Genomic DNA, 26,870 nt, shown 5'->3' on the forward strand with positions numbered 1-26,870 from the left:
CTGAAATTAGATTGTAATTTACACAATTTACCGATTTCTTGCTCACGTGTCCCCATTCACTCCTACTACTTCTTTGTCTACCCACTGACAGTTACGTGGAGATGATTATACCGGCTACCTTTCATCTAGTCTACCTCAATTGCACTGCTAAGCCGAGCATTCCCAGCATCCGCATGGTTCGGAAATTTTCTCTCCCTATCTTCTATATAGTTTAATAGTTCTGGAACACTTCTCACTGCCTGTTAATCAGTACAATAATCTGACCCTACGCTTTGTTCAGAAAATAGCGTAGATTTATACAGTTCTTTGTCAGACGTCTACCTTACCTATTTCGAATAGGTCTTCGAATACTGTGATTCTATCCCTATCAATTGTTCACTCTTACGGCTATTGATTGTTAATCTACAAGAGCGTTCCCCTACAGAAGTTCTGCATACTATCATGTAGTCATTGCTATACACAATCCTACTTCATATTTCAAGAAGTTACAGTCTACTTCGCGGTCGATATCTTAAGTACGTCTCATTATCATACTCTTACGTTGTCTATCACCAAAGTACAAGAGAAAAACACTGAAAAATTCACTCCCACTTTGTTCACTTCATATACAAAGGAGCGGCAAATCCGATAGCGAATCGGCCGTCTTTTCACGTCGAAAGCTCCTTCCCGACTGCTGCTGCTCCTTGGGAAGTGCAAAAACTTATAGGGAAACTGGTGGTAGCGGTGGCTAGCGAGTTCATCCCCCACTCTTATTTTTAGCTCTCCTGGATAAACCAGCCTGTTGACATCAGCAATACGCTAGATTGTGTGACTACTTTATGCACAAGTGCGCTATGCCATGCGGAGTTGAATATGTTCGGCGGATCCGCAGTAATTAATTAATCAGCTTGGAGGGGAAGTAGGGAGTCCCCGAAGGCATCTGGCTTTACACTAAGCGTCCGTACGCTAACCCTGTTATATAAGTTGTTTACCAACGCCTTTCGCTTGGAGAGTATTTTCTATCAGAACTCCTGACTTTATAATTCCACCAAAATTCAGCACACTGCTCTGACGGATGCAGTTTTGTTAATCAAGCCTTATTTACGCCGAAAATACATTAAATTTGGCCCGATCGCTTTGGCATCGCTGTACGCTGGCATTTGTTTTCCAATATGGAGTCGCTAAATAGTGTTCTTCTGCTCCTTCTTCGATGACGTGTGCCTAGTTCGGGGATTCTTTAAGCCACCCAGTGGGCGTGTGAGGCGCCTCTCTGGCGGGCGTCCTATTGCACAACCTGATGCTACTCCCAACATCCACACAAAGAAAGCTTGCTGCCTGGTTCCTTACCAAGCATATCACTTGAAATAAATATTAATTGTGCCGGTACGGTCACAATACGTTGGTTGTATTAAGCAAGGCTGAAAAACACATTTCTTATGAGGAATATGTCCGTACCACAGAAAACATGACTTTATAGACGAGTTGTCACAGAAACCAATGTGGTTATAACAAAGTTCAACCATAGTTACAAACAGAGGACTGTGACAGCGTTTTGTAAATTTGCAGAGGCTTGCAGAGTGAATGCTGTATCATATGTATGCCATTCTACACATTACCTAGCTCTTGTAAAACCGTCTATAGGTATTGATAATATATTTTAATTATCTTTTATTGAATGCTAAGTACGACTATACCCTCTAAATATGTACTGCACATTTGTATAAGCTCAAATCTTCTTATTTTCCTACTGCTTCTCCCTCACATGTGCGAACTCTGTCGCACATGTGGATTTTGCCCTGTTTTACGGCCGGATGCCCTTCCTGCCACCAACCCTATATGGAGGGATGTAATCAATGTTGTGTGTTTCTGTGGTGGTTGGTAGTGTAGTGTGTTGTGTGAATATGAAGAGGAGAGTGTTGGGACGGACACAAACACCCAGTCCCCGAGCCAGAAGAATTAGTCAAAAGCGATTAAAATCCTCGACCTGGCCGGGAATCGAACCCAGGACCCTTTGAACCGAAGGCCAGTTCGCTGACCATTCAGCCAACGAGTCGGACTGTATAACCTCAAATACGTATTGTGAATACATTTTACCTCAAAATCTGTGTAGTCGAAAACGGTAGATAACTCTGTAATATTCGTATATTGGGTATAATCCACTATCATTCTGGTACATATGGAGGTTTATGGAAACTTACAATAATGATTTATTATCCAGATACATGTAGAAACATTAGGAATGTTATAGACTTGTCCATGTGGTTTGTGTATATGTAACAGAATATTCGAGTTTGATCTACTCCAATTGACAGGCCAGTCGATCGATTGTTCCTTTTATGCTTGGATGTGTTCCACTTAAGAGTGTTACAAGAACATTTCCAGAAGTCAATATTTCTAGACTGTTTGTCGGTCAGTATATATATCAAGCTGAGAGGCCGTGAGGCCGGTCAGAGTGGGAGTAAGTTATCCGTGGTGGAGCCAGTGTTGGTGCTGGACTTGGGGTCAGTGTTGGACTCCATGGTGAAATCAGTGAGGTGAGTGAGTGAGTGAGTTGAGTGAGTTGAGTGAGTGAGGTGAGTGAGTGAGTGAGTTGATAATTGTATTCGTCAGATTTGACTTGATTGAGAGGGTAGTCAGTTTTGCCTTGTGATGCTAAAGTTAATAAGCAGTATATGGACTTCCTGATAATGTACTGCCAGAATCGACTGTGTGATGGTCAAGTGAATATCCATGTGAGAACTTGTTGATGTCTGTATTTGACAGAATCGAGGGAATTGCTTGAGTGTGTTTCCCTTTATAGTGTAGTGTTGTGTACAACTGTGTGTTTTCAAGGATTAGACATAGCAGCAATAAAGTAGTTTTATGCAAGGAAGTGAACACATCACGTGTTATATATATATCTACACCAAAATTAAATCACAGTGAGAACGATAAATTGGCAAGCATGACAGGACTCTTGGACTCTATTTAACTCAAAAATGAAGAACGATCAGAGGACTGTGGCGATGTTTGAACAGTTAATTTCCTTGTTTCAGGCCCAGTCTAAAAAAACTTGATGGAATAATTGAGGTCCAGTACAAAATAACCGAGACCAAGTCGTCTCAGTCCGTGGACAAAAAAAGTGCCATCTCTAGAAACCAAGGCGATCACTGACGTCGAAAAGAACGACACTTAACTGGATGGGAAGTGGTCCGAAGTGATGCATGTCGTTGTGGAGTCCGTAGTTCGAGGTCCAGTGGAGGAGGCGAGTGCCCTGCGCGAAAGTACGGCGGCTGTGGACACGAGTGAAGCTTACAAGCAGAGATGGCAGCTCCAGAGTCGTGAAGGTGGCAACTCTACGGGACAACGCGATCCCTTCCTGGGGAACATGCCGGGCCCAGTTCAAGACCAGATCGACGTCAGAAGAGGGAATCGAATATCCACTTGCCAGACTACGTGGGTAGGAGGTGGAAGTATGACCAGCTCCCAACCATATTCAACCTGCGAGGAGGTTGTGGAAGAATTCATTGGGCGCGGCAGTGTCCACCAACCGAGAGCCGGCTACAAAGTCCAGCTGCAGGAAAGGACTCAGCGTGCCGATAGAACGCCGCCGGTATTCGATGCCGAGACCAAACAATCAGGCGATGCGACGGTGGAGGGCTGCACCAGTATGACAACAAGTGCAAAGCAGCTGCAGTAAGCTCCGCGGAGCCGAGGTCCGTCCAGGGAGGATTTTCGGCATGAAACAGAACTATGAGGAGGCTCAGATGATGTACCAGGTAATGGAGGTAGTGATGAAAACACGGCAAGTAGGATCCCCTCTACGGGACAAAGAACCAATGGAGTACAAACCGACAACTGACAAAGGACAGTTCCGCCTGACCACCTGACATTCGTCCCAGCACAAAGCCATATGCTGGTAAGAACATAGAGTTCAGCACCCCGGAAGAAAGGAAACCCAACAGGGCCAAGCTCGAGACGTGCGAGCCTGTCCTGTGCATCACACTGGTGGACTACGAAGACGTGTGGGCCCTGACAGAACATAAAAGTGCGAATGAAGGAAAAGCCAGCGGAGCTTCGAGTGCCACGCGAGGACGTGCAGATCACTGCCACCAGGAACGAGGACACCGTCGACCAGAACCAGTGGATCCACTATGGGAAGGTGGTGGTCTTCGATCAAACAGCCTGGCTGTAATATGTCGATAGCGACAGCACCGACAAGAGGATTGTGCGACTGAGGGAGTCTGTGTATAGGGAAGAGAGACAAGGACTTAGATATAAGGTCACCTAGATATAATTTAAGACCTTAAGTAAGGAATGTACAGGGTAGATACTGAAGGTTTTTGCTGTATGTACACCATCCTGCACATAACCTAACTCTTGTCAAACCAAAATAAATTGCATTGAGAACAATAGCTGAAAGGCATAACGGTTTATAACGATGTATGTAGGAATTCAACCTGCTGTATGTCTGATGGATCAGACCTCGAGCTGTGGCCAGTTTCAATTAGATGATTTGAAAATGACGACCTACATTTTCTATATTGCCAGTATTTCTTATGCTCTTTTATTTAGATGTACAATTTTCTTTGTGTTTGTCCAATATATTCTGATCTACAAATTGATCTTAGACTATACTTTGTTTGTTTTGAATGCAACTCTGAAACCCTATTTTCTCAAAATTCTTCCTATCTTTTCTGATAGCTACCCATAATAAGCAATCATTACCAGTTGCTTACTGGATTTTCTTTAGTTAGACTGGATATCTCTGACGTATACTTTTCTCTGGATACCTTATTCCAAATAGAATCTGTTCATTGTTTGCTGTAGCCATTACTTACCGTTATTTCTTTAATTATATATTTCTCTTTAATCGGAACACTTTCTGCCAATGGAATGGTCAACCCCCCATTTGATCATACTCTGAAAAGCATCATGTTTATGAGCTTTAGGGTGATTGGAAGAACCGTGGATGACAGTCTAACTGCAAGTCGTGTTTCTAAAAATTGAAAACTTATTTGGTTGATGCAGTCTAAAAATTTAGAGTTGCCTTTCAGTTTCTGACCACAGAAGATAAATATCATTCACATATCATTTGTAGTCATTAGACAAAATTACAAAGATGTTACGTTAGATCATCCGGATGTCTAATGAAGAATGGAAGTAAAATATATTGCAGTATTGTTTTGTTAAAATATTTGTGATTAAAGGTGGTGGTGATGGTTACAATAAACTAAAACCTATTGAGTGTACATGGATATGAGTACATTAACACATTAAAACATATAGGCCACAGTATAAAACACTTGAAAAATTTAACAAATATGTCCATTCACTTATCTTTGCATTCTGATACATCGATGTTGGTGAATAATCAATATAATAAATTTGGATTTGGAAATTTACTGAAAATTTGTTTTTTGATATAATCCTTAAAGATATTGTCAAGTAATGGTGATAATGGTAATCACATGGCTTCTCCCGGATGTATGGTATATTTTCCTACAGAAAGGAAATAATTTTGGTCCATACCAGCAAACATAAGGTTTATCAATTCCAGTTTTTCAAAAACTGAAAGATTGTATTTACAAATATGTCCATTCACTTATCTTTGCATTCTGATACATCGATGTTGGTGAATAAACTTACATGAATTGATAAGGATTTTACAATTGAAGGTTTAATATTTTCCAGTTTTCTAATCAAATCGTGTGAATTTAGAATGGTATGTTGAGGCCTAAACTGAATATTATCTCTAAATATCTAATTTAGCTTCTTTGCCAACTTGTAAGCCAGAGCAAATAAGTAAGAAACAACAGGCCTCATCGGTATTCCCTCTTCATCATCATCATTCTTTCATGTATTAGTCCTATAGAAGAACTGTTACGGTCTATACAAAAGATTTGCATTTTCACGCTATCTCTTCCTGGGGCGTCCCAGAGATCTCTTCGCACCAGGGCAGTAGCTTATGACTGCTTTGGGTATCCTGCTTCTGTCCATCCTGTTTAGGTATTCTAGCCAATTTGTCTGTTATTCATAAATGTATTCCAATATAGGTCTGCTTATTCAGCACTTCTGTATTTCTTTTGTGTTCCCACTAAGTGACTCCTGCTGTTCGCCGCCACATTTCATTTCAATGTATAGACAAGAAAAAAGTTCCACCGATCAATACTTATTTATTGTGAATGAATTATTACACTAGTACCGGTTTCAGCCTTTCATGGCCATCATCAACTAGTATGTAACATTTGTAGTCATTAGACAAAATTACAAAGATGTTACGTTAGATCATCCGGATGTCTAATGAAGAATGGAAGTAAAATATATTGCAGTATTGTTTTGTTAAAATATTTGTGATTAAAGGTGGTGGTGATGGTTACAATAAACTAAAACCTATTGAGTGTACATGGATATGAGTACATTAACACATTAAAACATATAGGCCACAGTATAAAACACTTGAAAAATTTAACACATTAAAACATAGTATATATTTTTTTAAACATCTATTAAAATTTGAGTTCATGTTGTGTAGCATTCATTCTTCAATCTTCTTGTGGTTCTTGTGCTAGTTTAGTTGTATTAGGTGATCATAGAGAATGTTCTATGGCTGATATACTTTATATTGATGTGTTGTAAGATCTTTTGTCATTAAAATTTTTTTTTGAAAATTGAGTACTGTGCAATTCAACTATTGATGTACTCCAGTAAGTTTTATATATACTGCGAGACAGGGTTTGGTTTTGGAGCAATTGGTGGCGACACCTCTCTTGTCTATGCACATTATGTGGTTGTTATCTGTAAAGATAAGTTAATGTAAGTATAGTGTTCGTATGAAGGAATGCCTGGTGTATGTATGAAAATGTAAAGGGTACTTACTATTGTTGTTGTGGAGGTTGTGTACCAGTATGTTTGGAGACGTGCTGTGTTCTGGGGCTCATGTTAGCTGTGGGGTGGGATGTAGGTGGAGGGGAAGGAGGAGTGGCTATTGTGGAGGTAGGGGCGGGGTTAGGCTTGTGATTCGTCGGTTTGTTAGGACGTGTGTTTACTATTTTGAGATAGTCATTCTTTATTGCAGGAATGGCCTTATCAACAATGATGCTGGTTTTCTCTGTAATGTCGTTAATGTTATGATTGGGGTTAGAGTATTGGTCCAGAGAAATATAGAAATCTTCGGTTATGTTGAGCAGGGGGCCCTTAGAGTTTATGTTTAATATCGTCATGTCATTATTGATGTCTGTGAAACTATGCTTAGATTCTTCTACATGTTGACCTATTGATGAAAAATGGTTGTGTTTTACTGCATTTATGTGTTCGTTGTAGCGGATGGTGAAGTTTCTGCCTGTATGTCCAATATAACTTGTGTCACAGTCGTTACATTTGATAAGGTAGACACCTGATTGTTTGTATTTATTATTATTATTATTATTGACTGTTTTGCTGTTGTGTATAGTGTTGGTGCTGTTGTGTGTGGTTTTGAATGCTATTTTCAGGTTGTGCTTCTTAAAAATATTAGTTATAGTAGGTATTGAACCCTTTAGGTCCATATTTAGGTATACCTACCTTCCTTACCTATCAGCAAAGTTCAGGAGATCTGTCTCTTGGGTCGTATCGGGTTCTTCGTCACTTGCTGAGGTAAAGGTAGGGTTCAGTAATTCTAATCTATCTACTTTGAATGAAAGGTCTGTTTAAAATATTCCAATTTTATTCAGGAAATTCTGAAACATTCTGATATATCAACGGTATTACTGGATTTACACGTGTCCACTGGACACCACAATCATTATATTACATATAAGGTTAGAACACTGATGAGCCTTTGGCGTGTCTGCCTGATGGTCATTCTTACTAGAAACCACTGTCTCATTTTTTTTATTAAAGAAAGGAAAGTCTGGAAATCCTTAAATTCGGCTTCCATGTGAGACCACATGTACCATCATAGTGATTCGTTATGGTCCAGCCCTCGTAACACGAACTCTGGACTCTGGGTATAATTAAGGCTGTCCAATCGGTGTGTGCCACACAGTGGTCATACGACAATCGATGTGACCTGCGTCTATGTCATGGACCGACATCTAAACTTCTAAGTTACTTTAAAGTCATTGTGGATGATGACCGCAAGGAAAATGATGCTACAGTGGCATATGGCCCTAATCTAAGTCACTGAGGTTGATGACCCTTGACCATCCAAGTTTCTAAGCTGAAGGCTAAACATAATTAAGTTACATCGGTTGATGACCAAAGTTTCCACTTTACTATCCCCAGCACATTCACTGCTCAATCAATCAAAGTTAAATAATTACAACAATAGCAATGCTCACACACTTTGTGGCAGTAAAATCCATTTCCTTCGGATCTGTCCCCTTAATCGTTACTTTACCATTTAAATATTCCCCAGAAAACAAACTAAGATTTCCAGAATGCATCTCCAAGTTATTCGCTTGATTAAAGTTATTTCAAAATGCGGTTTCACTGAATTTAATAATTAAATAAATTTAAATGATTTAATGAAATCTTAAAGAACAACAATTTCTATCTCCGCGGACTCTGGTTTCTTCACAAATTCCTACGCAGCTGTGATGTAAATTCAATCCTGTGATGTTTATCTGGCTGGAAAAGAATTGTTACATAATTCATGTCCAGTTATATATCTTGTCTCATGATCTCACACTTTAAATCTAATCTAATCCTAGCCATTATTAACACTTGGATATCCTAATAATCTACGTACAAACCAAAAGCAACTCGCCATATAATTACGATGTCATATCTCGTCATAACATTTTATAATGTTTGCGCACCCCACACAGACAAACAATCATCACTACCACCGCTCTATATTTTGGACAACCCTGAATTTGGTTACTAGTACACTTTATACTCTAAGTTCGTGGTTTCAAATGTTCATTACGTCCCCAATTAAACAAATTCACAGTATCCAACAACTCGCACGTTATTCCCGGATGGACATTTCAACTAGATTCCATAATTATTTATCTCCGTCGCCACGAATGAAATCTCAATCCTACACGTAAACCACTACATGTCCTATTACAACCTGTTTCCCTTTCGATCCGCTGCGGTCTCAGCTACAAACAACCCTTCCCTGTCTGTCAATCTCGATATGGAACATCTGTTCATCATGCCTGACTGACCTCAAAGAATGAAACGTTTAACTTCGCAAAAGACTAATTACAAAATACGATATTCCTGACCAATAAAATGCACACATCAATCAGCAAAATAGATAATAAAAATTTTTGGTGCAGATTTGTCGCCGATATCTTCATAATTATAGATAATAGATCCACTGATGCAGATACTATACTAGACAAACTTAACACTTTAGACCCCCAAATTAAATTCACTAAAGAAACCGAAAATAACCGTACCTTAAATTACTTGGACTTGGCAATAACCGGACACGACAACCACTTATCTTACAAGATCTACAGGAAACCTACACACACTTTAAATACCATAAAAATGACTCCATCCTAACACATACAAAAGAGCAGCCTATTATAGCATGATATATAGAGCTTTTATTATCCCAATGACAATAGAAGATCAAAATAATGAATTAAAATTAATCCATGATATAGCCAAACATAACGGATACAGCAAAGAAATGGTCAACAAAATCATTCACAAAATAAAATCCCAACCTAAAACTAAATTAATTAAAACAGCCAAACCCAAAAAAGATTATGTCCTATTTACCTTCAACAACACCAATAATTACCTACTATAACTAATATTTTTAAGAAGCACAACCTGAAAATAGCATTCAAAATCACACACAACAGCACCAACACTATACACAACACCAAAACAGTCAATAATAATAATAATAAATACAAACAATCAGGTGTCTACCGTATCAAATGTAAGGACTGTGACACAAGTTATATTGGACATACAGGCAGAAACTTCACCATCCGCTACAACGAACACATAAATGCAGTAAAACACAACCATTTTTCATCAATAGGTCAACATGTAGAAGAATCTAAGCATAGTTTCACAGACATCAATAATGACATGACGATATTAAACATAAACTCTAAGGGCCCCCTGCTCAACATAACCGAAGATTTCTATATTTCTCTGGACCAATACGCTAACCCCAATCATAATATTAACGACATTACAGAGAAAACCAGCATCATTGTTGATAAAGCCATCCCTGCAATAAAGACTGACTATCTCAAAATAGTAAACACACGTCCTAACAAACCGACGAATCACAAGCCTAACCCCGCCCCTACCTCCACAGTAGCCACTCCTCCTTCCTCTCCACCTACATCCCTCCCCACAGCTAACATGAGCCCCAGATATACTCGTAGCAGAACACAGCAAGTCTCCAAACATACCGGTACACAACCTCCACAACAACAACAGTAAGTACTCTTTTAATTTTCATACATACACCAGGCATTCCTTCATACGAACACTATACTTACATTAACTTATCTTTACAGATAACAACCACATAACGTGCATAGACAAGAGAGGTGTTGCCACCAACTGCTCCAAAACCAAACCCTGTCTCGCAGTATATATAAAACTTACTGGAGTACATCAATAGTTGAATTGCACAGTACTCAATTTTCAAAAAAAAAATTAATGACAAGAGTTCTTACAACACATCAATATAAAGTATATCAGCCATAGAACATTCTCGATGATCACCTAATACAACTAAACTAGCACAAGAACCACAAGAAGATTGAAGAATGAATGCTACACAACATGAACTCAAATTTTAATAGACATTTTTAAAAATATATACTATGTTTTAATGTGTTATATTTTTCAAGTGTTTTATACTGTGGCCTATATGTTTTAATGTGTTTAATGTACTCATATCCATGTACACTCAATAGGTTTTAGTTTATTGTAACCATCACCACCACCTTCAATCACAAATATTTTAACCAAACAATACTGCAATATATTTTACTTCCATTCTTCATTAGACATCCGGATGATCTAACGTAACATCTTTATAATTTTGTCTAATGACTATAAATGTTATGTACTAGCTGATGATGGCCATGAAAGGCCGAAACCGGTACTAATGTAATAATTCATTCACAATAAATAAGTATTGATCGGTGGAACACTTTTCTTGTCTATACATTGAATCCAATCAATACAGAAAATTAAGCTTATAAATAACATTTCATTTCAGCTGTAGTTATTCTTCTCTCATCGCATTTCCTCAGGGTCCACGCTTCAGTTCCACAGCAAAGTACAGGTCTTGCCAACTTATTGTAGATTCTTGTACTGGTGTTATTTTGAACTAAGGATGGTCTAAAAAATTTATTGATGATTCCCAAACATCTGTTGAATTTGGAGATTTTCTCAGGTATGTCCAGTTCTTCAAATAAAGACATTTTGTAGCTGAGGTATTTAAAATCATTTACTCTTTACAAAATGTTGTTATTTAAGCAGGTCTTGCTTCTCATGCTTCCTTGCCACAGAAATTCATTCTCTTAGTTTTATCAGGAGATATTTCCATTGAGTACTTTTCTGAGACTAGGTTTAGGTTATACATTGAATACTGTAAATCATCTTCTGCTATTGCGGATGGAACCGTCTTGTTTCTCTAAATTCTCGTATGAAGGCATTCATATAGATTATGAACAGAAGAGGGAAAAGACCATAACCCTGTCTTACTCTTGTGTTTATTGTTTTCCACTCTGATACCAGGGCTGATCAACAAAGACCGAGACTGATTTTTTCTCATGTTTATTACTCCATTTCAATGTTTACATGATCTTTTTCAAAGTAGTCACTCATACTTCAATGCAATTTTTGTAGCGTCTCTGCCAGTCCTTGAACACATGCTGCAGAACATTGTGAATTGCCTCACTTTTCTTGAGTACTGCTTCAGAGTTCTCAAATCGAATGCCCCTAAGCTTTGCCTCTAGTGATGGGAATAAAAAAAAATCACAGGGTGCAAGATCAGGGCTATAAGGTTGATGCGGTACACAGGTAATGTTGAATCGAGCTAGAAACTGCATGACTTGATTTGCGACGTGAGGCCGTGCATTGTCATGATGAAGTCCCCACCCAGTCCAAGAAAGCACTGATCGTTTCTTTGCAATGTGCTTCCTCAGTGTAGCCAATACAGACGTGTAGTAACAGTAGTGTGTGGGGAAACTGCATGCTGGTAAATCATCCCATTAAGGTCAAAAAATGTGATCATCATCACTTTCCCTGCAGAAGGAACAACTTTTGCCTTTTTTGGCGATTTCCACACTGTGCTGGCTTGTTTTCATTCAGGATCATAATGATGCTTCATCTTTTCATAAGTTTCAGTGGCTGTATGGTTTAAACGAAAACAGGATTTGATTGCGCTGTACTGCTCCTCTTGCGTTACCTCCATTGTCTGGTATGCGAAATGCACGTAGCGTCTACAAAATAGAGCATTACTACCAACCTACTGATACGAGAGTGCTGCCGCCTACGGACATTATACATAAAACCCGCTCTTTTCAAATATTTAGGTTACAGATAGGAAACTATCACGGAAGCTACAGGAAAAAAATCAGTCTCAGTCTTTGTTGATCAGCCTTCGTAATTTATCGTTGACCTTTATGGAAATCAGGTTATGTTTGTAAAGGTTACTTATGTCTGTACCATCTGTTGTGGGGTGTGATCAGATATTAAAATATTAAGTAAGGTATTGCAGTTTACTTTGACAAAGGCTTTTTTGAAGTACTATCTGTTGCGGGGTGTGATCAGATATTAAAATATTAAGTAAGGTATTGTGGTTTACTTTAACAAAAGCTTTTTTGAAGTCCACAAAGGCAATGTGTGTTTCTACAATAAATTCCCTGTGTTTTTCTAGAAGGATTTTCATTGTGAAATAGTCACTGCAGCAAGATCTTCCCTTTCTGAAGCTGAATTGCTCCTCTCCCAGAATGTTTTCATAGTGTTTGTATAGTTTATTTTTAATATTTTATAACCAGAATTTAATAAACATATGCCTCTGTAGTTTTCACAATCATTTTTGTTGCCTTTCTTGAAAATGGGTATAACTATTGCTTTATTCCAGTTTTCAGGTGGGTCTTCTCCTTTCCAAATTCTATTTAGGAACTGGCCGAATCTTTCTTGGAATGATTCACATGACTATTTGAATAACTCCAAATTTAAGCCATCTTTCCCAGGTCTTTCATTGCACTTTAGTGTTTTCAGGACTGCAACTAGTCTGCCATTGTAATGCGTTCGTTGTGTTGATTGTCTGAGTGAAGTGTCTGAATAGGTGAGACATTCTGTGACCATAAATTTTAAAAGTAATTTGACCAAGTGTTGCAGGAGATTGTGTTGATTCCGAGTGTGTTTTTAGTTTCCATATTTAAATTTTTCAAAATTTTGCAAGTCTGTGGTTGAGGTCTGGTTATGTAATTTTCTAAATGGGATACAAATTCTCCCCAGTTCCTCCTATGGTATTTGTGCACTTCTCTCTTTGCAGTTGCTTGCTTTCTGTGGTATTCTATTTTATCCTCATCTTTCTTGGTACATAAGTACTTCCTGTAAGCCTCCTGTTTGTCTTTGATAATTTCTTTGATATTTTCATCCCAAATTCTGAGTCCCCTCTTCCTCTGCCATTTCGTTTTGGTGCCAAGGCTCTCTTTGTCTGCTTGTTTTAAGATGGTTGTTAGGTATTTCCATTCCTCTTCAAATTTTCTACCATTGGAGTTGATTGGGTTAACTCAGCTAGTCGTTGTTGGTAGATTAATCTAATACTAGGATCATGAAGAAGTTGTATAGTACGCGAACCTTTTCTTGAGCCCTAGTTCCCATTCATTACTATGGAGCTCAGGGCTCAAGAAAAGGTTCGCGTACTATACTTTGTAGAGAGAGGTTGTATTTGATTTTGTTGGTTTCTTCATATTGCTGTGCCATCGATGTTTTATTCTAATGGGCCTTGGAAAATTCTTGTATCTAAAACCATCTCTGCTAGTCTGATATTGCAAATAGCATAATCTAGTATTGATCTCGTTCCTCTTGCCTCCAATGTGCATTTATGGCTGTCTCTGTGATTGAAGAAAATATTCATTACCTTTAACTGATTGTAAGTGAAGTCTATTAATCTAATCCTGTTGTTGTTACAGACTTGTTTGCCAAATGTGCCAATTGACTGTCCTACTTTTGCATTACCTACTCTTGCACTGAAGTCACCCATCAATAAGAGATAATCATTCCTATTAATTTTATTCAAAACCTGTTGCAGTTTGTTGTAGAAATCTTCGTTTTTGTCTTCTTCTCCTACTACTGGGGTACAATCCAATTACAGACAGGTATTCCCTAGATATTTTCAGACGTATCTTCTGTTATTCGTTCACTCCAGAAGGTGTAATCTGTAATGGCAGATTTAAACCGTTTATGAATGATAAGCATTATTCCTGCTTGTGCTTGATTTTCCGAAGTTACGCCAGCATAAAACTGTAGGTGTGTAAGGGGTGTGCATTCCATAACCTCTCCTACCCAGATCTCAACCTCACCTGCCCATGTTGCAGTAACCTGCTTTTACGGACAAGGCTCTGGGGACCGAGTCCTGGCAGTATAACCATTCCATCTCAGTACTGAGGAAATGCAGTACAGTGCAGCTGGTTCAGAAGCTGAAAGGTGACAGACCCACCACTGACCTCCTTCTTGCCAGCAACTAGTTGGGGGGAACATTTCCTTGCTTTCAAGTCTAAAAAAGATATAATTGCAGAATGAAAAAAAAATGGTATCCCCTCTTAATGAATTTTAATGCTTCCAATTTCACTTTCAAGGTAACAAATTTCCTTGTGTTTTGTATTTTTGCCAGCAATCATAATAAATAAAAACAAAACATTGTCTGCTCGAACAAATGTAATGAATCACAACTATTTGCACAAATTATACAGTCAAAGATTCAATTGATTTATTAGAACCTGGCGTGATGTAAGTGTGGAGGGATCGATGAAGAAGGGTAGGGGTAATGCGAGACTGCGTTCAAGGTCAGTATCGTGTGTGTTGTGTTCAGCTTTTGCCTCGTATAAGGCACTCTCACTAAAAACTGACGATATATTATTTTTTAAATTCAACATTTCTTCAGAATGTGAGACCAATTTCTTATTTGATCTCCCTAGGTCTACTTTTACTTTCAAAAACAGAAAGTTTGAGTTTATACATGTACATGTGTTCCTTTTCTGGCACAGTTTAATAGCTTTGTTTACAGGTATATTTTGTCTTCCAAAACCCTTTTAATTTTATGCACTTTGACATAACTGTTTGAAAGGTTAAAGTCCCTGCCTATTCCTCTGTAACAACCTAATTGTTGCATCTGTAATAACATCATTTAATCTGTCAATAATTTTGTACCATGTAGTAATACTATACCGTTTCAAATAATAGTAGGAAGTTCCAATTATGAACAATATGTTCCTAACATCTGTTGGTACTGATCAATACACCTATTATCAGTGATTTAGTTGGGACAAAATATTTACAGGAACTCACCTTATTAATTCAGCAATTTCAAAATGGATTCGTATTAGGTGTCGAAATCAGTGGCCTCATGTTTCCGACAAGTTGTTTCATCAGCTGAACGTCTGCCCTTTCGTAGCCATGACTTGACATATGGTTGTGGGTTAAATATATGCACAGGAGGTCCAGCGCTGCTTATGAAAATAAGTCTGCTTGATCTTGCAACCAGCAGCCTCTTTCTCTTTTTTGGTGTGGATCTCATTCATGGTACTGAAAGCTCTTTCAGCTTCTGCTGAAGAGATGGGAATGGTCTGTACAGTCTTGATTAATGGCATCAGCTCCACTGGAATTTCCCTGGTCTCGACATACTTTCTAAAAGTTTTAATGTACCTCCTCTTGTCTGACACGTGGAAAAAGTCACAAAGGTTGCCAACACTCTCATCACCATAGCAGATATCCAAAGTAGAAGTGGAGGGCCAATTATTTTTGTATAGTACCTTTGAATCACTGGTAACTTTTGTCATTCTCTCATATCTCAGCTGACTAGACCTGGAACCAAGATGAGATGATGTGGACACATTTTCCATAAGCCTGTTATTTAAATTGTTCACAAGACTTCTAAAAACTGCTTTCTGTCAATTTTTACAACTTTTTTTTAGAATCATGTAATCCTATGTTTCTAAACTTTTTGTTTTTTGCTGCTTTAAGAACTGTTCTGTAGTATTCTCCAGAAGCTGAGTTATACATATATTCAAACACTTTTATAGTGCGCTTGATTGCATTTTGAGCCTCTGTCAGACTTGTCTCTCTTTTCTGCAACTATAATGACAAGAGCATCATACATAATTGCAGTATTTTCTAGAAATTCTACACATGTTAACATATTTTCTAGACCTTGGAATTTTGCCCTTTCTTTGGAGTCTTTCTCGTGGTCATTTTTGTCCTCACTAAAATGTTTTACTAGTGTACTATAGTTTTCCCAGACAGCTTTTACAGTTCTCTGGCTTGATGCTACCCATCTTATTGTAAATATTTTCCCGATCTTCTTACTTTACTCTTCGTTCCAGTGAAGCAGTACAAATGTTGAGTTCCCTTTGATTTTTGGGAGACATGCAGTATAAAGGATACAATTTGTCAAAGAAAGAATGGAAATGGTTAAAACCTGTAACTTCATTTCTTGTATCAGAAACGGCCAATTCCAAGTGATGGTTTAAACAGTGCCACATTACTATATCTGGAAATAGGTTTAAAAACTGTGCTCCGAACTCCATTTTTTCTACCTAACATTACAGAGGCCCCATCACATGCTAGACCATGGGTTTCCAAAAGGTGGCCCGCAAAGCCGTATTGTGCGGCCCACGAGAACTTTAGAAAAATGATATATATATATATATTTTTTACGAAATTTGAAGTAAACGTACCAACAAATATTTCGTAGCTCATTCAAAATATTATCCCAAGTCAGAACTAATTCATTATTTAATATTATTTCCTGTTTTTAAGTACTCACTTGATCTGAATAGATTATTTTATTTTTTTAAATGTAAAACCCTCATTCTTGCGAAAGCATATGTTTTCGTATGGATATCATTTTCACTTGCATGTATATCTTGCCACAATATAAAATTAATATTTAAACATTTGAGAATATTTTTCAAAAACTTACGTTTGAATATTGTCATACATATCTTAATGATGACATAAAAACGTTTGAATTGTCATGCAGACATATACGATGTGCAACATTCAACTGTTCCATAATTTCCAACCTGTCTAAAAATGTTTTCGTAGAAATGCATTGCCTACTTGATACAAAGAATCTTTACATTCATGAGAAACCGGTCCCAACTCCTCAGAAACTGAACTATAATCGCCAATGTTACTGAAATATATAAAAGACACTCACAGTAGAAAGTGGCTGGTCTGAAAACAATACAGAAAAAATGAGCAAACAAAGTTGATAAAGAATTAAGTCAGCCGTTCTACGAGCGACGCGCCGTATCGCACAGGGCAGGATGCGTCAAGAGCGGACGTGTGCCCCTCCACTGACCTCCATCCCCTTCACTCACGCAGCAATAGACTCGTCCGGCAATGCTTGCTGGCTATTCCTCCTGTCTCCACACACTAAGTCGCGCTTGCTTGACGTGTAGTGAAGTTTCACAAGTTACCGTACTGTCCATTTTGGAGGTTTTGTTTAGTGTTGAGTGTAAAGTGCTTGCGTCTTTTACGTAAATAAAAAATGAGCGGAAGCTCAGTGAAACGCAAAATTGAAAATGAAAACAGAATTTACAAGGAAAGCTGGGAGAGTAACTATTTAATTACTAACAACAGTAGGAAGCTTCAGTGTTTGGTTTGCATACAAATAGTGTCTGTGCCGAAGGAGTACAATGTTAAACAACAGTACTCAACAATGCACGAGAAAAAGTATGCAGCATATAAGGAAGAAGCTCGACACGCACTGGTTGCAGACTTCAAAAAGAAATTAAAACAACAAACAGGTATGTTTAGTAAAGTCTTACAAAATCAGTCGTCTTCTCTGTACGCCTCCTACGCAGTGTCGCTTGAACTTGCGAAGGAAAAAAGAAACTTCACTGAAGGCAGTCTTGTTAAAAAGTGCGCTATGGAAATGGCAAAGGCTTTTGGAGATGCTAAAATGGCTGAGAAATTTGAATCAGTGCCACTTTCCAACCAAACTGTACAGAGAAGGGTCACTGACATGTGAGAACAAGTGGAAAAAGTGTTCATTAATTTGGTTAAGGAAAGCACCTATTTCTCACTATGCTTTGATGAAAGCTCTGATCAGTCAGATGTCAGTTAGCTACTAATATTTGTACGCACAATCTTTGAAGACTTAAGTAGTAAAGAGGAGCTATTTGATGTCTGCTCTCTTCTAGGAACAACAAAAGGGAGGGACATTTATGATGCTGTTAAAAGAACTGTCGACAGAGTTGGAGGCTTCAGTAAATCTTCAGCCATTGTGACAGATGGAGCGCCAGCAATGACAGGGGTGGGATTGCTAAAAGAAAATGGCGTAACATGTCCAATGATCCACTGTTTCATTCACCAGGAAGTGTTGTGTGGGAAATCAATTAAGAAAACAGAAGTTTTTGAACTTGTGGTTACAATTATTAATATGTTAAAAGGTGGGAATCGAGCCCTTTTACATAGAAAATTCAAACAGTTTTTGCTGGAAATTGATGTAGAATATGGACACTTGCTGCTGTACAAATATGTAAGGTGGCTGAGTGCAGGGAAGTGCCTTCATTGTTTTTTTGCAATTCGCAAGGAAATCCCCAAATTTCTTAATAAATTTTTCTCGTCAGATACTTCAGAACTAGAAGAGAAAATTCAAAGCCCAGAGTTTTTAAAGCAGTTAGCTTTCCTAACTATGACAAATCACCTTAACACCCTGAACCTAAATCTTCAAGGAAGAAACCATGAGGTGTCAGATATGGTGGGAAATGTTAATGGATTTCGAAACAAATTGAAAATTTTCAAACGTTCTTTAGAAACCAATGAATTGACTAATTTCCCCTGCTGTCTACAATTAGCGGTGGAGAAGGACCAAGAAACCATACATTTTTCAGATTTCAGTTCACACATTCAAGAGATCATTGAAGAATTCAACACACCATTCAAGGAAACTGAAATTCTGAAAAGCAGTATACAACCTTACGTGAATACTCTTGGTGCTGCAATCGAGGAACAATAACCACAACTACAACTTGAGCTGTGCGATGTACAAGCCGATATGTTCTTACAGACAACACAAGAAAAGGGATCACATGTTTTTAAACTGCTACCCAGCGAAAAATACCCAAAGTTAAGATAATTTGGACTAAAAATGACTTCAATGTTTGGGAGTATGAACATATGTGAAAGTCTTTTTTCATCTATGAAATTCATTAAAAATCGTTGATGATGATGATGCTTGTAGTTTAAAGGGCCTAACATCGAGGTCATCAGCCCACATAAAAAAATCAATACAGAATTCGACTTTCAGATTCTTCCTTGCTGCATCTTTTGAGATTAGCAACGACAGAGCTGGTGGTAGATGCAGCTGATCGACCACACTACTCCCACAAAATTGTCCTTCTTTAAGTTTTGTTTTGACTACATTATTAATATCAGTTATTCTTAAGGCGTTTTTTTCTTTTTTGTCATTCGTCAAATATTAATTCAAATGAACTGTCATTGTTGGGTGCTCTTCTTCAGAATTCAATTGTCCTGGGTATAATAGTGTTAATTTTTAATTTCACTTCTTTATGCTGATGTACAATAGTGTTTTAAGCAATAAAAATTATCAAACCTTCATTTCAATTGAACTATGAACATTATTTCATACTGGCACCTCTGTTCTATTTGTAGAATTTTACGAAAATTGGCCTATTATTAAAGTGCGGCCCGCAATCATACCTAAGGTTTCCAATGTGGCCCATGAGCCCTTACTAATTGGAGACCCCTGTGCTAACCAATTAAATATTCTGCCAGAAAGTTTTCATTCATCCTATATGAAGAAATATTCTTCAATATCTCTTGAGTAATAACATCTGCTGTAGTTGATTCAAGTTGCATTAAGTCCCAGAAAAAGGAAACAACTTCAGAATTATCTGAAAGAGCACATCTCAAACATAATACTATAACAGATTTTACATTAACTGTTGTTGATTCGTCAATCATAATATTGATTCTCCTCTGATTTCTGTTATAGATTTTGCTATTTTATTTCTCATTTCCTGTAAAATGTGTTCAATAATATTAGCACAACTAAAATTTGTATGAAGAACTCGTCCCATATCTGAACCATTTAATTGTTGAAGTTCAACATAAGTCTGTAGGTCTCAAAGGGTCTATTTCTTTTTGCAATTGAGTATGCTGTTCGAAATACTCGAACGGTGGTTCCTAGGTGTTTGACATTCATAGTGTCCAAGCAACTTTCAAATATCTTTTTATTAGATTCTGATTTTTGTAACATCGTTTTCTGTGAGATTTTGAATTTTTGTGCTCAAATATTTTTTTCCGAAGGCTTGTTTATTGTTGATTAATATTATTTCCGTTGGGATGAACCTTGCATTCTTTTTTTTTTTTTTTGCTAGGGGCTTTACGTCGCACCGACACAGATAGGTCTTATGGCGACGATGGGATAGGAAAGGCTTAGGAGTTGGAAGGAAGCGGCCGTGGCCTTAATTAAGGTACAGCCCCAGCATTTGCCTGCTGTGAAAATGGGAAACCACGGAAAACCATTTTCAGGGCTGCCGATAGTGGGATTCGAACCTACTATCTCCTGGATGCAAGCTCACAGCCGCGTGCCTCTACGCACACGGCCAACTCGCCCGGTACCTTGCATTCTACCCATACTTTCATTAGCTTAAGTCCTGCCCCTTTATAAACTCCTAATCCTAATTTACTTTCCTCTTTACACATATTGCAGCCTAAATTTTTATTTTCTGCAAATAACCACTTGTTCTCTGACAACAAATAACGGTACTGAGACTCGTTCCAACAGTCTGGAAAATCTTGTTTTCGGTAGCTGGGTCTTTGAATTTCACAGTTGATGGTAGAAGGTGTAGTACCGTAACCTAGGTTCTCCCTTTAATCTGCATCACACGTTACAGCAACATTTAACCCAGGCTGTGTATTTATACTCACATCTTTAATGAAACTAATGTTCTCGGAACTCCATTCAATTTCGTTTTTACTTGAGCCATCACACACCTTTTTAGTATTCTTTGATTCTTCATCTTCATCCCCAGCATGTTTTTTTGAACCCAGCCACTTCAGTAAATTCATGGTCACACTCACAACTCACTTTCACAGACACTGGAAAACTTGGAAGGTACTACGGGGCTACTGATGTTCTTTAACTGCAGAGAGATTCCATGATATCTGCTTCACAGCAACACATTGAGCAAAACATAAAATAAAACTTGGATTCACACAACATAATGAGTGGAAGAAAGTTGTTGTGCTCACTTCCTGCTCTCCGAATCCAATAGTAGTGTAGCCAACCTTAGAGAACCAGAAAACCACCAGGAGTGTACAGTAAAAGCGACCGTATCTTATGAACATAAAACCGTAAGGTTCGATATTAGTCTGCTAGAGTACACCCATGATGTTTCAGTGCTATGTATAGACTATAAGATTATCTTACTGAATGTAAAAATGTTACGTCATTTTAAAGCGGGAAAATACCATATTTACGCGAATAATCCCCGCATATATAAAAAAAAATGAGGAACGAACTTGGGGTGCGGGTTTTATTTGCGTCAATGTTGGCAACATGCTCCTGGCTTACCTAGTTTCCAATTTTGGGTGTAGAGTTATGCTTTGTGTAACCGCAGATGGATGATGCCCCCATATGTCATATGTAAACGGAAAACAATTCTGACTTTAAATTTTAAACTGCCTTTACATTTTAAAAAATAGTATTTTACGCAGTAATTTAAATTCAAAATTTCTCCGTGTTATGATAGAATGCATCTTTCGGCACGTGCAGGGGTAGATTTCTGCACTTTCATTCACTTCCACACTTCGGTGTGTCGACAGTTTGTTTCATAGCTGCTAAGTTCGAGTGTTCTCGTAATTCTTTTGTATTTAGTATTTTAAGGAACACCACAGTATCACGTAACAGGCAGTGTGCGAAGAAGCAGAATCCGCGATCATTGGCGATTCTCCTTGGCGATGCCCACAGTTGGCGAAAAATCAATTCGTACACAACGAACAATATTGTCAATGACAATGAAAGTGCATTGGTTATTTTTATGGCTAACTCAAACTGACTTTTTAAAAAGAGATGGGTTCACTGTACTGTGTTGCAATGCAGACGGGAGCGAAAGACTTCCTCCCCTTGTCATAGGAAAGTTCAATAAGCTACGATGTTTTAAGGGCATCAGGTACTTGCCATGCAAATACAAGGCATCTAAAAATGCATACAGTACAGTAATCCAATGAATGAAGTACTTGCACAGGTGAGCCAGCATAGACTTCTCGTCTTTGAATGATTTTTTCTTTCGTTGCATGAGGTTATGTTTGTCAGTGAGTTATCCACGTGCATTATTTGAATACTGTAAATGCACCTTGTTCGATACATTTTGGAAATAATTCTTTCCCATTGCATTTGAAAGGTTTAAACTGTGAATCAATGTTAACTGCATGCAGTAACGGATCTTAGAATATTCTGTTGAAGCGGCAAGGGTTGGCATTTCTGAAGTATGAGTTGGCGGTCAATTTGAAATCATGTAATTCCAAGTCCGATTTTGCGTCCTAATGACTTTGAATTAACAAGCTTTTACCATATTGCAAAACTAACATCTGAGTTCGGCGGTGTGTCACTTTCAACTGTTTACATTGCATGAAAAGAATTATCCACCACCGGTCATGTTAATATCCGTGTAAAGAAAAGACCGCGCATGAAAAAGGTTTTAGATGTAGTATGTAACGAATTTGTAAGTAATTTAGGAGATGATACTAGTGATGGAAGAGACAACGAATCTTTCAGTCTACAGGAAATCGAGCCTACTGGAAGTTCAGATTAATGAAATACCTAGGCCTACTTGATAATTTTCCTGGCAAATACAGTATATATTACTAGCATGTGCCCGCGGCTTTGCCCGCGTTTTTTAATTGAACAGTTAGATGTTTCTAAACTATTTATTTAAAAGCAAATTAAAACATTATATTTATTAACTCACATCATTTTGACGTAAATTGCATGAAATACATTATTTTATTTTTATTATATTGTTACTTTCAATGCTTAAGATACCGGGTTGATGGATGGTACAAATAATATTAAAACCATGTAAAAGACCATGTTATATAATACAAAATATATTGTTTCCTTATAGTGCTTCAGAATCAACTATATTAATGTCCTTCTATTTGGAGGTAAGATGTATACTGTATTGTGCTTGCCTTTCGAACTCTTGAACGATCCACGTACAGTTGACAATGGCAAAAGCACCGTTTTCGAAGACGGAGTCCTACAACTTTAAGCGATTGTCCTATGTCAAAATTTCAGATCTCTGTGTGCCATAGATTTAACTGGGCTTCGCACACATACACCCAAACACTTCCGAATATTACGGGCTGAGGGCTCCTCGTGTCGCGGACTGAAAATGGCTTCCTACTCAATGGACCCGAGGAATACTACTTCGCCCGCAGCATGCTCAGTAATGATGGTGGCTTCAATAATATTCGTCATCAGTTTCAGAGCCATGTTCATTGCAGAGCATCAACAGCGTCATATGCCCTCACACCACATAAGACCAAAAACGGTTTCCTACACCCTGGGGACTGTTTCATAAAGCTATAAGTCTACAAGTTACAAATAATTTTTCATACAAGTTGTAGGAAAAAATTAATTCCTGTTTCATAAAAGCACTTGTAGGTACAAGTGAATTTATACAAGTTACAAGACTTGTCAACAAGTCAAAATTCATGTTTTGTTTCATAAAGATACTTGTAGAGTACAAGAACTTGTAGAAAATACAGTTTTTCTTACAAGTTGTTTGAGACATGTAAGGTTGATTACAAGTTAGTGTAATTTGCTGTTAAATACCCAATAATCAATTAGTTTTCAAGCTTTGTGTTTATTTTTGTGTGGAATATGGATTTGTTATATAGTAGTAGTGATAGTGATGAAGATATAGTAGGGGATGGGCAAAGACGTAAAAGAACTTTCAGAAGTAGGGTTAACATGGCTTTCACAAGCTTTTATGAATATAATGAAAGGTTTAGAATAAGTTCAGTGAAACTGGAGTCACTCCTTCAAAATGTAGGTAATCAGCTTCAACATGCAACTAACAGAAACTGTGCTCTCCCCAAAACAACAGTTACTTATAGCATTACACTGGTTAGGAAATGGAGGGCAATATCATGCAGTAGGTGATATGCATGGTGTATCAAAATCTAGTGTGTGCAGAGCAGTTCATTCAGTTGTGAATGCAGTGAATATTGTCATGTTTCCCACAGTTGTTGACTGGCCAGAGGAAACTGGCCACATTGTTCGAGAGTTCCATGCTATTGCTCGCATGCCTCAAGTATGTGGATGTATTGATGGAACACTAATAAACATTGATGCTCCTGCAGTAGGACATGAGAATGACTTCATTGATAGGCATGGGAACCATTCCATAAATTGCATGTTAGTGTGTGGACCAAATCTTAAGTTTTACTATGCAAGTGCTAACTGGCCTGGAAGTGTGCATGATGCATGTGTACTAAGAAACAGCACTCTTTCTCAACGCTTTGATGTTGGGTGGCGTCCATTTCCAGGTGCTATTCTTCTTGGTGATTCAGGGTACCCACTTAAGGAATGGCTCATTACACCTGTCTTGAATAATATAAACGACCCTGCAGTTATGCGTTTTAATAAAGCTCATAAGTCAACAAGACGTATAATTGAAAATGCTATTGGGATCTTGAAAGAGAAATTTCCACGTCTCAATCATCTTAAAGTTAACCCTACCTTTGCAGCTAATATTTTTATTTGTTGTGTTACACTTTGTAACATTTCAAGAGAACTTCAAGATCAGAATGTGATGAACATAGAACCTGCTGAAAATGAAAACGATGAACCAGATTTTGACTATGTACCACTTCCAGCAGCACATAGGCACCTACAACAACTCATTAACCATTTTGCTTAAGATTAAGGCTTACCTAAAATATTCAGTGAAATAATGTCTTGTAAAATATATAGTGAAATAATGTGATAAAAGACAGTTATTTACACAGACAAACTATTTTAATGTTATTGTTTAATTTACATGAGAAAAATAATCAAACATAGATGTAAAATCATTCATTAGCTTCTTCAGCCACTCCATTTGTTAAATAATAAACACCCTCTTCTACATCATCATCACACTTTGTAATGTCCTTTGTATAACAAGACATGGGTAGGCCCAAGTCTCTCTCAAGTTTCAAAGCCTCCAATTTTGATTTATATATTTCTATTTCTGATTTATATATTTGTATTTCTAATAGCTCATTCTGAAGGGCTATCTTCTTTCTCCTCTGAATTTCCTGGTAATCTGTGTTGTGAAGTGTAGACTCAGAGGAAATTTTCTTCCTTTTCTGACCTGAAATGTTCATAAATGGTTAGAATATTATGGTTAAAGGTTAAAATATTGTTAAAATGGTTAAATATGGTTAAAATATTAGAATGTATCTGAAATTTATAAACAAATAAGAAACATTAACTTGCCTTTGCTTGAACATGGTGTTTCATCACCAACTACTACTGGTGTTGCTTCTGCATTGTTTTCACAAGCCCTAAACTTGTTACATGGGGGATTCTTTGCCAATTATATCAATTACTATATTATCTATATCTGCCAGCTTTGATGTTTTGCCACCAGCAGAACCAGTTTTTTTTTTTTGGCATTGTCCAATTTTGCCTGTGAAATAATGGAAAATGTACATGTATAACAAATTCATATTCTGACTGTGTAATAAATATATGAATACTATTTGTCTGAAATTCAGAATATTATAAAAATTATTATGTACAAAGTTGTATACAATGATAACCTAACCTTAAAATTTAAGAGATAAGAATATAGGCCTATGTGACAATATTTTGAATACTTACAACAGTGGTTTTCTTTAGATTCTGCCACAAGACATCTCTAACATAGGTAAAATCTTTAGTATCAGGGATAAGACCCACAGATAAGGCAATATTGTGGATATTCCTCCACTCTCTAACTTTATCTTCTTTTGTGAGTGAAGAAGAGAAGGCTCCAAACAAAATTTCTTTTGCATCCCTGATTTTATTCAGGATTAAAAGTTTGTTGGCAATTTGTTGCTGTTTACTACTCATCTTTGACTCCTTTGACTCCACTTGTCTATCTCACAGAAATCAGCTGACTTGTAAGACTTGTAGTGAAAAGTACCAACCTTACAATTGTAGAAATTTTGTTTATGAAACAAAAATTTCTTACAAGTGTAGGAACATGCACTTGTAATTACAACTTGTACACTTGTAGACTTGTAGCTTTATGAAACAGGCCCCCCTGGACGTAAAATAGCTACTTGAATACCATGTTCTCTCCCTATCTTATGTACGTTGCCTAGTGACAGCGTCTCGATGCATTTAATCTTGGTGACAGCACGTTGGATTGTCATATCCCAATGCACGTTTTCCGATGGTTTTTCGTTCATAACTCACCAATGAAAGCGAAAACGAAAATTCCGGCTTCGAGGTGCATTTGGACCCCTTTCCATCTACCTATGTTCAAAATTTCAGATATCTCAGTGCTGTAGATGTTGCTGGGCATCGTGCACAGACAGACAGACAGACAGACAGACAGACAGACAGACAGACAGACAGACAGACAGGCAGGCAGACAGGCAGGCAGACACTTCCTTTTATAATTATATAGATAGCAGTGATAATGTATTTCTCAAATATGTCCAGGCAAATCAGCTATATC

The 26,870-nt window shown here is 37.6% G+C and overlaps 1 protein-coding gene across 1 annotated transcript in view; it reads left to right on the forward strand.

The window, feature by feature from the left end:
• Positions 1 to 26,870, forward strand: part of LOC136879135 (tetratricopeptide repeat protein 12) — a 172,831-nt gene that overhangs the window by 143,178 nt on the left and 2,783 nt on the right. The window lies entirely within an intron of this gene.

Source organism: Anabrus simplex, chromosome 1 (genome assembly GCF_040414725.1).
Source record: "Anabrus simplex isolate iqAnaSimp1 chromosome 1, ASM4041472v1, whole genome shotgun sequence".
NCBI classification, from domain to species: Eukaryota; Metazoa; Arthropoda; class Insecta; order Orthoptera; family Tettigoniidae; genus Anabrus; species Anabrus simplex.